The sequence below is a fragment of the Podarcis gaigeae genome (genome assembly GCF_964106915.1).
Source record: "Podarcis gaigeae genome assembly, chromosome: 10".
Lineage (NCBI taxonomy): Eukaryota > Metazoa > Chordata > Lepidosauria > Squamata > Lacertidae > Podarcis > Podarcis gaigeae.
In genome coordinates, this window is record NC_139686.1 from 44,286,944 (window position 1) to 44,300,565 (window position 13,622).

Genomic DNA, 13,622 nt, shown 5'->3' on the forward strand with positions numbered 1-13,622 from the left:
CAAAAATGAAGAAAAGATGGGTATCACAAGATGTCAAATTTTATGTTTGTTTCTTTTTTGTCTGTTTTCTGTTTATTCTGTCTTTTCTCTTTATTGTATTAACAAAATTCTTAATAATTTTTTTTTTAAAAGGTGTGTTGATTATGTGTAATTAGTAATTGTAGACGTTAAAGGATACATGTTCTACAACGATTCCCTGGAAGACATCAACAGGATTTGAATTTTTGTTTTAATGAAGAGATCTACTTGAGCTGGCCCAAAATTGGCATATCAGATATACGGCAGAAGCATTGATTGAGCAGAATCACATCATTGCAAAACCAAAGTGCGCACCTTATCCTGATTGTTGACTTTTATAAGACATCCTGGATTTTATTTTACTAGGAGGAGGATATAAATGATTTAAATAGATCCCTTGCAGACAAGTGGTTAAACAACAGGAAGTGCAGAGATACTGAACTGTCAGTTTTCACAATAAAGAGAAGTAAGCACTGAGATCCCCAAGGATCTGTATTAGAACTGGCACTACATTATCTGGGGTGAGCATGACCTCAGATGTCAGTGGTGAGGGACTTGGCAAGACACTTTTGTGGCGATCACACAGGTTCCCTGGACGTTTAACGGTCTATTGATCCCTGTGCCACCACTGTGCTCGCTTCCCCGCTGCCACCAACCTGTTACTCTCAAGTACACACTGAGTCCAGACAGTTGTTAAAATTGAACCAAATAAACAAGCTTATTTTATAAGTATTAACAAGTTTGTGGTTTCTCAGATGATATTCTTGTCAGTTTCTTAACTTTAGTTTCTTTACCGGCCTATACCTTCCTAATACCTTCTGACTGATTATCTCAACTGTTTGACTGACTCCTCTTAACAGATTCTCTCACATCAGATTAGCCTAACCCACAGACTTATCCTCTCTGTCTCTTCTAACTCCAGACCGACTTCTTAACAACTCTAACTCCTCCCCTTGGGTTCCCATTGGTTAGTCATTTTACAATTAGTTAACCCTTTCTTTATGAACCCTTATGATGTCACACACCTAGGAGGGCAAATGCCACAACTATGTCAAAAGCTTTTTTTGAAATCCAAAGAAATAGTGTTTACCAAATCACCTCAATCCTCATACAAAAGGTGTGGATTGGTGGGGCTGTACCGACCAAAGATTGGTCTTTTTTAGTTGCAAATCAATATAGTTTGATTCTTGCAGCCACTAGCTGGTATACACTCTTGTTGAGGAAATGCATGATTTACATGAATTCATCCTGATACCTTTTATGCTTTTAAAGTTTTGAAAAATACCCATAGGAACTCACTATTATTATCCCACTAAACTGTTCTTTTAATGTCTCTGTTGACTTACCACCCCACATATGGTATGTTACTACCCAGTTCAAAAGAGATTGATTATGCAACGTATGAGGACTTTTGGATATGGCTGGGTGGTTTTTTTTAGGGATCCGTAAAATAATCAAAATGTATCTCCTCTATGCAATTCTTCCAGCGTTTGTTTAGTTAAAATTTTGCCCGAAGAATTTACTTACCTAAACAAATATACCCTCTATTATGTACTTAGTCTCATCCAATTAATTAAAAACACCGCAAACCAAAAGGGCGAACAGTTCTGCAAGCGTATTAGAAACATCCAGTAGTCCATGCTAAAAAGATATTTTCAAGTTCATACATACGACATACTCACTCTTGGCTATTCACAACCACCCTTCATGTAGCAACACACAGAATTATTGCAGTCCATTTCTGAGCCTCTTTGATGCTATTCTGTACATTTCAGGATCAACTCACACAACTACTGACACTGGTTTGGGAAGACCTGGCCTTTACTGATGTTGCTGAACTAACAACTGCCATCAGCCCTAGCAACCATAGCCCTTGGCTAGCAACATCTGGAGGGCCAAAGTTTCCTGACACCTGCACTATATCTGGGCCTTAACCCAAGGGGGCTCATGTAAAATGGGAATCAAGGGTCCCAATTGTGACTGGGTGCCTTTTATGTATTTTTTACTTAATAATGAACAATGTTCTTAACGGGATAGTGGATTCCTCTGCCCTTAGGCTGTCTCTTACAACTTTTAACACTGACATATGTCCTTATTAGTATAATTCGGAACCTTTGCATTCCTTCATTTTGATGTGCAACATCAAAGCGGGATTGCTAAGCAGATAAAAATTAGGTTATCTCAAGGTGCTTAAACACCTGCAGCATAAAAGAATGAAACTCTACACATCATCAAAAGGACAATGGTTCAAAAGGTTTTCAGGATTGTTAAAAAAACAAAAATACTTGAACTGTTCCATGCAGCTAGGGACTTAAACCCCTAATACCCTGCAATGTTTTCATAAGCTGGAAATGCCAGAACAGCCCTAAGTATAGAAGTGAGTGTGTAATCATAGGACAGTTGCACTAAAAGTAACAACAGCAATGAAAGATGTAAGAATCACAGAACAGCAGAGTTGGAAGGGACCACAAGGGTCACCTAGTCCAACCACCTGCAATGCAGGAATTTTTAGTTCAATGTGGGGCTTGAACCCACAACACTGAGATCAAGAGTCGTCTTGATTTACTGAGAAAGGCAACCCTGCTCAGTACTCATTTCATTAGATTTGGAACTAGCTAAAGCACAGCACACAAAACACAACAGAGACAGGTCCTCTCTAGAGGTCGGCCAATTTTTTTGATATATATTTTTTACAACTAATACTGAAGATCTTGGAACTTCCCAATGCCTCACTCAGCTAACAAAACAGACAAGGCCAGTCTGTGTATGTTATATTTCTGCTGATATTGTCATGGCTGCTTTTAATTTAATTTACCATTTATTGTAATCTTTGGGGTGATTTTGTTTTATTTATCATTCACTGATATTTTGTTGACAATCATTTTGTAATATTATAAGCAAAACAAATCCTTGAATTTCCTTAATTGTTCCTTTTCGGTTGTATTCTGAATTGTTATAGAATGGCAATGTATTTTGGGGTTGTATATTTTGACATTTCTATGGGTTATAAACTGCCTTGGGTACAATAAGATAGAAAGGCATGAGACAGTTAAAAAACGAAATGGAATGAAAAAGAAATTGGGAAAATTGGAATATCTCCGGCAGAAAAGCATGCAGCTGTGTCTAGGGACAAACAAAGTTGAAATGGGTTCATAAACCAGGATGACAAGAAGGTCCCTAGCTTTCACTTTCCAGGTAATCAACCACCTTTTATAACCCTCAATTATACAATATTTTACTGTGTTCCTTCTTTGAACTCCTGCTTCTCTCTCTTTCTCTCCCCACAACTCCACCCCAAATTCCTCTTGCCTCTCATAGCTAATAGACACACACATAAATAACTTCAGTAAAGTTTTAACCTTGGTTGCATAGTTATTCTCAATTTCTTCCTTTAGCCTAACATTTTGTTGCTTGATGATTAAGCACCAAAAAGTAACTCTTCAGTAACTCTTCAGAACAAACATTAAGTAACCCTCACAACACCCCTGTGAGTTAATTAAAAGCTACTGTGGCCATAGAACAGACCGGAAGAGCCTGAAAGTCAGCACATTAATAAAATTGCCACTCAGGTCTGGGGAAGATGTTCAATGTCGTGCACTCCCAAATTTGGCTTTATACTCCCAACGAGTCCCACTAGAGCACAACATGAATAAGCAGTCGATGAGAAGGGTCTCTTGTGTCCTCACAGGTTAGCCCTATTCTGTGCTGAATCCTTTCCGGAGCTGTTTAAGGTAGCACTTATTTCTAAAAAAATACCCTGCAGATATACTCAGACCTCAAAGTCCATATCCACAACCTCAGGTGCGTTGGGATCAGTAGTGAAGGAAACACTCTCTATATAAGGACCGATATATGTACATTATGGCAGGATGCAGGTGGCACTCTGGTCTAAACCACTGAGCCTCTTGGGCTTGCCGATCAGAAGGTCGGCAGTTCGAATCCCTGTGACAGAGTGAGCTCCCGTTGCTCTGCCCCAGTTCCTACCATCCTAGCAGTTCGAAAGCACGCCAGTGCAAGTAGATAAATAGGTACCACTGCGGCAGGAAGGTCAACAGTGTTTCCATGCGCTTTGGTTTCTGTCACAGTGTTCCATTGCACCAGAAGTGGTTTAGTCATGCTGGCCACATGACCTGGAAAGCTGTCTGTGGACAAACGCTGGCTCCCTCGGCCTGAAAGCGAGACTCAACTGTCCAAGAGTCCTTTTACCTTTTATCTGTATGTACATTAGCCCTAGCAACGAAAGCAGATTCTGAGACAAAGCCTGGCGAGTTGTGGCTCAAGTTCAATCCACAAAAAGGAAGACAGGTAAGCAAATGTATTTATTTTTATTTTGTAAATAAGTAAAATACTATGTCACATGTCTTCACCAGCCCAGAAAGGAGAATATGAGCAACCCATGTCAAATAATTCATCTACTGCCCACCAGGAACCTGTAGGCTTCCCATTTGTGCTGACTGGGGATACTGGAGACCAACAGAGAAGGGATAAGGCAAGTGGCAATGGAGGAAACAAACCTATTCTGTTCTGATATCCACAGGAATACTCACTGCCAGGCTTTTCAGTACTTTTCATGATTAACCTACTGCCTTCTTAGTCCTCTGAGTTTCAGTTTCAAGTTTCTTCACTTTTTAAATGTCAACTTCTGCTTTTACAACACTACTCTGATTTTGGAGACTGTTTCAACGTGGGTCACATTTTATTATCATATAAGCTGCCTGAAGAATTCTAGGTGTGGGGTGCAACAGTTATCCATGCTCTGGGTAACCGCCTGGTTAGACTACTGCAATAACCAAGGTGGAAAATGCTCACAAGTGAGCACAGTGCACCTCATCTTTAAAAGCTTAACATGAGTCGACAGTGTGATGCAGCAGCAAAAGACACTGTAGAGTGTCCCAATCAAGGGAAGTCATAGTCCCATTCTATTCTGCCTTGGTGAGAGCACACCTGGAGTCCTGTGTCCAGTTCTGGGTGCCGCAGTTTAAGAAGGATGTTGACATGTGCAAAGGAGGGCAATGCCACACGCAGCCTTCTGGATCCCATCAATGGTAACAAGTTACCCAGCCTTGCAAATAAGCCCACAAAAGTTACTAGCTGGGGGGGGGTGGAGCCTCCCCCTGCTGCAGCCAGCATGGAAATGCAAACCAAGTAGTCTTCTAGCAAGTAGACTTGCAGAGGAGGAACAGAGCAATCTGTTCCTCTTCCACCAACCTGTCCAGTTTCCATGCTTGCCATGAAGAAAGGGACTTTCCTTTTCTTTTCTTTTTTCAAAATTGTTTATTGGTTTTCCAAATTTATGACAAATATATAAAGAAAACATCAAAAAGAAAAACAAAAGAAAAATAAACAAGCAAACATAAATCCTAACTGTAATAATTCCATTTTTGTTAACATTGTTGGGTGACTTCCTCAAATCCCTCTGGCTGAATTTCCGTATATATATCAATGTAGCAGTTTTCCAAAACTAATTTCACCTAAAATTTACTTAGTCAGTTAACCTCTTCATGAAGAAAGGGACTTTCCTTCCTTCACGGCTAGCATGGAAACCAAGTGGACTGGGTGGAAAGATCCATCTTGCTCCCTCCACCTTGCCCGAGCTTCCCCCGACCCCAGCCCCCAAACAGGCAGCTCTCTGCAAGCCGTGGGAGCCCAGCGCTGGCTCCCGCTGCTTGCTGAGAGGTCCGCGAAGCCTGGACACGCTGAGCTCAGCGCGCGCAGGCTTCGGCATGCAGGCGACTCTCCGCAAGCAGTGGGAGTGTTCCCGCTGCTTGCGGAGAGGTCTGCGAAGCCTGGAGAGTGAGAGGGGTCAGTGCGCACCGACCCCTCTCGCTCTCCAGGCTTCAGCGAAAGCCTGCATTCGCCCCATAGGACGCACACACATTTCCCCTTCATTTTTGGAGGGGGAAAAGTGCATCCTATAGGGCGAAAAATATGGTATATACAGATGTAGGCATGGCTAATATGGATGGTGATGTGCACAATGTGGTGCAGATTTGAGCCTCCTTAAAAAAAAGGTGGGTGTGTATTCTGCCTAAAACTAGAGTGGGATTGGGCAACATTGACTCTCATTGATTATGATGCAAGTTGTCTAAATAAGTACGTTTAGGATTATAGCCTTTATTCAGCAACACACAAAATCTCGTCCATACGAGATTCACCTGTAGTAAAGCAAGTAAATTGGAAAAATCTACTTTAATTGCTTTCTTTTCTGATCCAGGATCATCATGACCTATCATAGCAGCCATCCTGAAAACCTAATACTTCACAAAGCAATCAGAGTTAGTGCTTTATCCATTCTAAACAGCAGGCAGGCAGAAAGGCACGTACATTTGAATTAATAGCAATGCTCAGAAGACACCTTCCACCAAGAAATGGTGTCTATTTCCAAAGTAAATACTATGGTATCTCTAATTTTGTTTAAAGGCATTAATTCTCACTGTAGCACAAATACACATTTTAGTAATGTTCAATTAATTAAAATAATAGCTTGTCCATTTTTGTTTTTGTATTCCAAGCAGAATGAGGTGGGGGGACTGGACGGGATATTTATGGGTCACTTGCTTCCGAAATCTTGTACTGTATTGTTGTTAGAGGCTCAATGTTTTTGCAAGTGAGTGCCCATGAACTGAGAACTTAAGGACAAAAATTGGCGGGAAAGCTTGTTCATGGATGATAATGACTACCAACTCTGATGGCTATTTTATACCTCCATTGTTGGAGGTGGTTTGACCTAAAAACCCTCCCCTACCCTACACCCTTGCCAATTCTGCCCCTCCAGCCTTGCTGCTCCATTTCCCCCTCTCCTTTGGTTTCCCACTTGCCTTCTTCATCTTGCATATCAAGTTGGGAAAGAAGCAAAATTTGGAAACCAAGTGGACTGGGTGGAAAGATCCATCTTGCTCCCTCCACCTTGCCCGAGCTTCCCCCGACCCCAGCCCCCAAACAGGCAGCTCTCTGCAAGCCGTGGGAGCCCAGAGCTGGCTCCCGCTGCTTGCTGAGAGGTCCGCGAAGCCTGGACACGCTGAGCTCAGCGCGCGCAGGCTTCGGCATGCAGGCGACTCTCCGCAAGCAGCGGGAGTGTTCCCGCTGCTTGCGGAGAGGTCTGCGAAGCCTGGAGAGTGAGAGGGGTCAGTGCGCACCGACCCCTCTCGCTCTCCAGGCTTCAGCGAAAGCCTGCATTCGCTCCTTTGGTTTCCCACTTGCCTTCTTCATCTTGCATATCAAGTTGGGAAAGAAGCAAAATTTGGTTGCCATGCAACCAAAGGACGCAACCTCTGTTGCATCCACATTGTGTCTTCTTTGTTTTCCCCCCTCAACCAAGAAAGATGCTTCTTATTCTCTACCTCCACCCTCATTAGCAACAAACAAAACAAAAACACAGTGGCAACGGCTTTGAAGGGTACAATGCACCTGAACAGAGTGAGAAACGCACAGAGGAGTAAAACAGCTCTACTAGAATCCAGACAATAACAACATGTAAAATGAGGATCAGCTTTCCTTGAGCAAGCAATGGAATGAGAATTCTACAGAAGCATGGCAGGCTGATGAAAATACATACATGGTGGGGAGCTTCAGGTCCGGGGGCGGAACATGTCCTGCCAGGCCTCTCTATCTGGTCATAAGAATCCGCCCCAAGCCCCAGGCCCACCCCTCACTGTTCCTCACTGTTCTCTGAGTGCTTTTACCCATCTGACAGCGTAAGAAACTCAGCTATATAAGCAAGGTTTCAAATGGCACCTTAAACCTAGGTTACGGTTGCCACAACATAATGTCTATTAGCCAGAGGGTTGGACTAGATGGCCCTTGGGATCAGTTCCAACGCTGCAGCTGTTTGATTCTGTGATCTCAACCACATTGCTTGACTGTAGCTCACTCTTACAGCAACTCACTTGTCCCAGTATGCAAGAAGGAGAAACCCACACATGGGGAAATGGAAGTGGTATTAACTATGGACTAAGGCAGAGGTTTTTTAAACTATGGTAGCCAACCTGTCGCCTAGAAATCTCCACGCAGTCACAATTGGACCTGTGCCAGTAGCAAAATGCGCCTGGCGCCTGCCTAGTTTCGAACACTGGTCTGGAACGTGTCCCTGACCTCTACTTGCCTAGGTAGAGGATAGAGAGGAGCGGATGAGCGTGTGGGTAGAAGCTCCCCTACTGCAGAAAGGTAACATTTACATGCATTGCTCCACCAACTTCTGCCCCCAGCCCCACTTAACCACTGGCATGTGATCCTTGGCATGTTGTGGCCTATGGGCTGAAAACTTACGTATGCTCCTCTAAAGTGTGATGATCTGAAATGTTCCAGGCTGTAAAAACAAGAGAGGCCGAGCTCTGCCAATAGACAAAGGTGCAAAGCGGTCTCCGACTTTTGACGAGAAATACATCTTCAAAGCCTGCTGGGAGGCCTCTGGGAGGTGAGGGAAGTTAGACACAGAGTAGCTTGACTAGAATTTACCGGTAGACAAAAGTTTTACAAGCAGTTTATTCTCTCAGAATCCCCTAGCTCTGAAGTCACCCTCTCCTGATACAAGAAACACTAACTCATGGGCAATGAGAAGCTCAACTAGTTGCAGGTCCCCTTTACCCCGTTTTATGAGTCTTGAACATAAATTCTGAAGTAAGGAGCTATAGAAACAACAGCTATTGAGGAAACTAAGCTTCGATTGTGCTTCCTGTTCTACTAGGAGATGCCTCCAGTTCCAGTTAATCACCATTGTTTTTCACTCTCTCTCTCTTATTTTTGCAGTTTATTTGTTGAATTCATTTTCTCCCCTTTCTTCTCATCTCTTTGTCCATTTCAGTTCACCAAGCTTCCCCTCAGGTGTGTGTTGGCAAGAGCACATGCTGAGCCATGTTCAGCAACTCCCCAGCCCTCAGCCTCAAGACAGCCAGCACCCCTCAGCTTGGCCCAGTCTATCAACTTGCTGCTGATCTTAGACCCATTTGAACCTGAAGTTAAAAAGGCAGAGTGGTAACCCTGCTTAAAAAGTGGAGCTCACTTTTTTAAAGTGACATACAAGCAACATAAGAATAGCCATGCTGGGTCAAACTAAAGATCCATCTACTCCAGCAAGCTGCTTCTCAAAGTATCCAATCAGATACCTCGACTGGGGGAAGGAAGTGAGTTGGCAGTCTCTCTAGAAACTTCTGCCCAGCTTCATGGTAAGTCCAGCCCTGTAACCACAGCTAAGCTTTGCTGCACCACTGAACAACTGGTTTTCTCTTTCCTCCTCTGCCCTGTACTGTAAAATTTTTGACTTTTTATGCTCAAAAGTCCTAACGGCCATTTATATCCAAACTTGATTCTGCTCAGCAGTTTCTTTTCATTCAGAACATCATGCTTATGAACAGCGTGGTGCTGTAAGACACCACAATCAATCACAATACACTCTTCCCAGCATTTAAATAAGGAACTTTCAGATTTGAGCCAAATATAAGGGACAAAAGAACCCACCCAAAACTTCACAGCATCTTTTAAAATGATAATGGGCACCTTCTTTGTATCACTTTGAGGATGCATGTGAAACATGGTTGTCGCAGGACAACAGCCATTCTAAGCGGCTCTTCCAAAGCTACCCAAACAATAAGACGAAGCCGTGAGCTACTAGTCACGAGATGACTAGCATCTTTCTTCTAGATTCTCACACCACACCTTTCCCAGTTCATTCTCCAACGCTGGCAGGTCGCTCCCATCAGTATAGACAATAAGTCAGATGGAACAATGGTTTGACTTGGAATGAGGCAGCTTCTGATGTTCCTAAGCACAATAGGTGTTTTTCCATTTTCTGAACCTGCTTAAAATATGTCTGTGCCACAAGGGAACGCAGCAATGATGTAAGTAAACGAGGGCAAGAAGGAGGAGAGGAAAGGGAGGGGATGATGGTAGATGCAGGCAGGCACCAAGGCCAAAGCTAAAGAACAAGAGAAAACAAAAGGGATGATGACAAATCCAGTAAAGACTTTGGATTTCTTGTTTTTTTACTTATAGCTCAACTGCCACAAGGAACAATATGTTTCTTATTCTACATCCTATCTGGTCCTACCTTTAAGCAGAGTGAGGTAGCTACCTCAGGCAGCAGATACTGGGACAAGTAACATGCCCCTGCCCCTGGAGCCATTTCTCTTGAGCTTCCTTGGCCCTTTCTATCCTCCTAAGCTGGCGACTTCGCAGTAGCAATGTTTGCTTGTTGCTGGCATGAGTTGGTGTCATGACCCTAGAGACCAGAAGTGACCAAGCCACTGAGTCAGAAGCTATAGTGCCACCAGTTGGGGAGCTGGACCAGGTTCCTAGCTCTGAACATGAAGCTGGCAGACAGGCACCTGCTGAACCAGATCCCACAGCACCAGAGTCTGTAGAAGCAGAGCCAGGACCCTTGTAGGCACTTCTCTGGGGCCAAGGAACTGACTGCCTCCCAGAAAGTGCACCAGGTGAGAGCCCATGCAGCAAAGGAGAAGCATCGGTCTTCGGGTCAGTGGGTTGGCCTTTCAAGAACTGCAGTTCTTCAACAAAAAGGGCAGAGCACAGAAGAGGTGGAATTGGCAGCAGACACTCAGAAGGGTCTCAATTCACCTCCAGCCTTCAATGGAGAAAGTTGCTCACTAGGAGCTCTCCTTGGTGCTGAAAGAACTCAACCTGCCTTGTTCAGTGATCTCTTCCTGGGGAGCAGAACAAAACAGTAGGCCGGCCATCTTGCCTAGTCACCTTCTTGCAGCGCATCACAGATAACACTGTTGGGAAAGGCCCCTGACCAAGGAAGGAGGTCACGCACTTCCAGCAGACATTGCACATGTGCACAGATTGCCCACTCAGCTGATGCATACTGGTGCTACCATTGCTACATTATAGGCAGTGAGCAGGAACCAGTGAGCATGGTGTTGTAGGACATGTGCTGTGCATGCGCATGCCCTGCCCTGCCCTGCATACCCTAAATTTGCCAGCTGTCCCCAAGTGCAGAGGAGGACCCTGTCCCAATGCCAGAGTTGACAGGAAGTTTCAGCTGTCAGTCCGGTCAGACTGTATGCATGGAATGAAAGGATAGCACTATCTTATCCATGATTCTGCCACCCACCTTTTTATTGCTTTAGCCGCCATACTTTTTTAAAAAAGCATGAGCAATTCATTTGCAATCTACAACTTTTACAATGAATAATGGACAGAGAGCTTTCGCCACCCGAGGAAAAGAAAGAAACCAGTCACACTTTAAATTGCCACTACTAAAGAAAAAGATGGTGCAAGTAAGAATCTCATGGCATTATCTGGATTTCATTAGTGCACATAAATTGCAGGATGTTCTTCGTCTCTCCTACAAAACAGAGCCAAATTTCTGTGTGTTTTTTTTAAAATAAAACTCATGTTAATTCCCCCCACCCCCCGCACACTGGGTTTACAGGCCTGATGAGAACAACTGTGAGTGTACCCCCAGAAAATGTGAGGTGGAAATTTGGAAACATATGCCTCATATAGGAAACTTTGTCAGGCCACTGTTACAGGTTGCAGCTGCCTTTTGGGTATACGTTCAAGCAGATGGGAGTTTGCAGCTGGATGCAGTGACTCAAAGAGTCCAAGTGAACCTACCTACTTGAACTGTAAGTGGATAAAAGGGCAACAAAAAAAATTACAATAGTAGCACCACCCAATATTTGGATATTGAAGTGCTCAAGGTGCTTCATGTACGCTGCCCATGTTTGCACATAGAGCAAAGCCAAACCGTAGGTCAGTGCAAATGCATGGACTCTCCGTGAGGAGATCACACCCATTTTGCTCCTCCCTGGTCCTTTTAACTCAGTGCAGCACACCAGCCAAGCCAAGGTTTGGCTTAGCGTGTCATCCAGGCATGGGATCCTAGTTAGGATTTGTTCTTGGCTAGAGCTCGTGGTTAGTAAAGAGAGAGTTTAACTGCAAGCCCAGGTTCAAACAACACACTAAGAGCCAAACCTTGGCTTACCTTTGTGTAGTGTGTGATTAAAAAAATGGGAGGGGGGGAGTAAAGCAGGTGATCTATACGCCAAACCCTGCAAGGTAAATCTGTATAAACACCTCTCATATTTCAGATGGGAAGTGGTTCCCCAATGGCTACCTAGGGAGCTCGGGGCAGAGATGAAATCTAAACTGGGGACTTTCTGTTTGCAGCCTTATTGCAACTGGGGGCGGGGTGGGGCGGGATACAAATACATTTAAGTGAGATATCTGTATCTCAGTGGACATGGCCCAAGCCTGTCACGGTTCCCTCCACTACTTCTAATAGATTCCAGTGCCTCAGGCAACAATCAATCAATTTTTGGCTCCGTCCCTGAAATTAATTAGAAATCTCCTTTCCTTTTAAATCAGGTTCTGCCCAGATTCCCCTCCAAAACCAGGGCTAATTTAATGCCAAACCCTTAGCAGGCACATCCACTGCCAGGAAGAGGTGAAAGAACAAGAACAGAAATGGGGGGAAATTTGAACATTCGCATTATACAAAGAGAACAGTAGGCAATTTACTTCACCCAGCTCAGTTTTCCGGTCTGTGAAATAGGAACGCCAACATCTTACTTCACAAGGTTTTAGGTAGCAGTAGTAATATTCCTACTTCCGCCTGCTTCTTGGGAGAAAAGCAATGACAAACCTAGACAGCATCTTAAAAAGTAGAGACATCACCTTGCCAACTAAGGTCCATATAGTTAAAGCTATGGTGATGTATGGAAGTGAGAGTTGGACCATAAACAAGGCTGATCGCCAAAGAATTGATGCTTTTGAATTATGGTGTTGGAGGAGACTCTTGAGAGTCCCATGGACTGCAAGAAGATCAAACCTCTCCATTCTGAAGGAAATCAGCCCTGAGTGCTCACTGGAAGGACAGATCCTGAAGCTGAGGCTCCAATACTTTGGTCACCTCATGAGAAGAAAAGACTCCCTGGAAAAGACCCTGATGTTGGGAAAGATGGAGGGCACAAGGAGAAGGGGACGACAGAGGACGAGATGGTTGGATAGTGTTCTCGAAGCTACCAGCATGAGTTTGACCAAACTGCAGGAGGCAGTGGAAGACAGGAGTGCCTGGCGTGCTCTGGTCCATGGGGTCACGAAGAGTCGGACACGACTAAACGACTAAACAACAACAACAGTAATATTCCTCCTGTGGCAAATAGAAGCTTCAGGTGGGGAGGACAATTTGCATCAGGACCATGGTGCTGCAAGGAGGATTCAAACCTGCATGCTCATGGGTCCCAGGTCCGATCACACACACACTCCACCCCTGGCAGCTATTTACAGTTTTAAAAAGATACAAGCAATGCCAATCCACGTGTTTAACATCACTTGTGGTTTAAACCCTAAGGAGCCAAGGGTGGCGAATGTACCCTTCCCTTCACATTTAAACCCACAACAACAACCCTGTGAGAGAGCCTATGCGGTAAGAAAGAACGGATGTCCCAAGGTCATTCGTGAGCTTTGCCACACAATAGGGATTTGAGGCACTCTAACCACCACAACATGCCAGTATTGGGCAACCTTCGTTACTGTGAGGTGTAATGAGAGGGCAGAACAGCTCTAAGTAAAAGCGCTCTGCACACTCTCAGGAACCCCGTTATACCACCTGCTCCAGCAGCGATCCCAGTCAGGAAAGCGGG

The 13,622-nt window shown here is 44.2% G+C and overlaps 1 protein-coding gene across 1 annotated transcript in view; it reads right to left on the bottom strand.

Annotated features, from left to right (window-relative positions):
• The window catches only part of KCNMB4 (potassium calcium-activated channel subfamily M regulatory beta subunit 4), a 30,268-nt gene that overhangs the window by 14,648 nt on the left and 1,998 nt on the right, over positions 1 to 13,622 (bottom strand). The gene's annotated exons all lie outside the window — the stretch shown is intronic.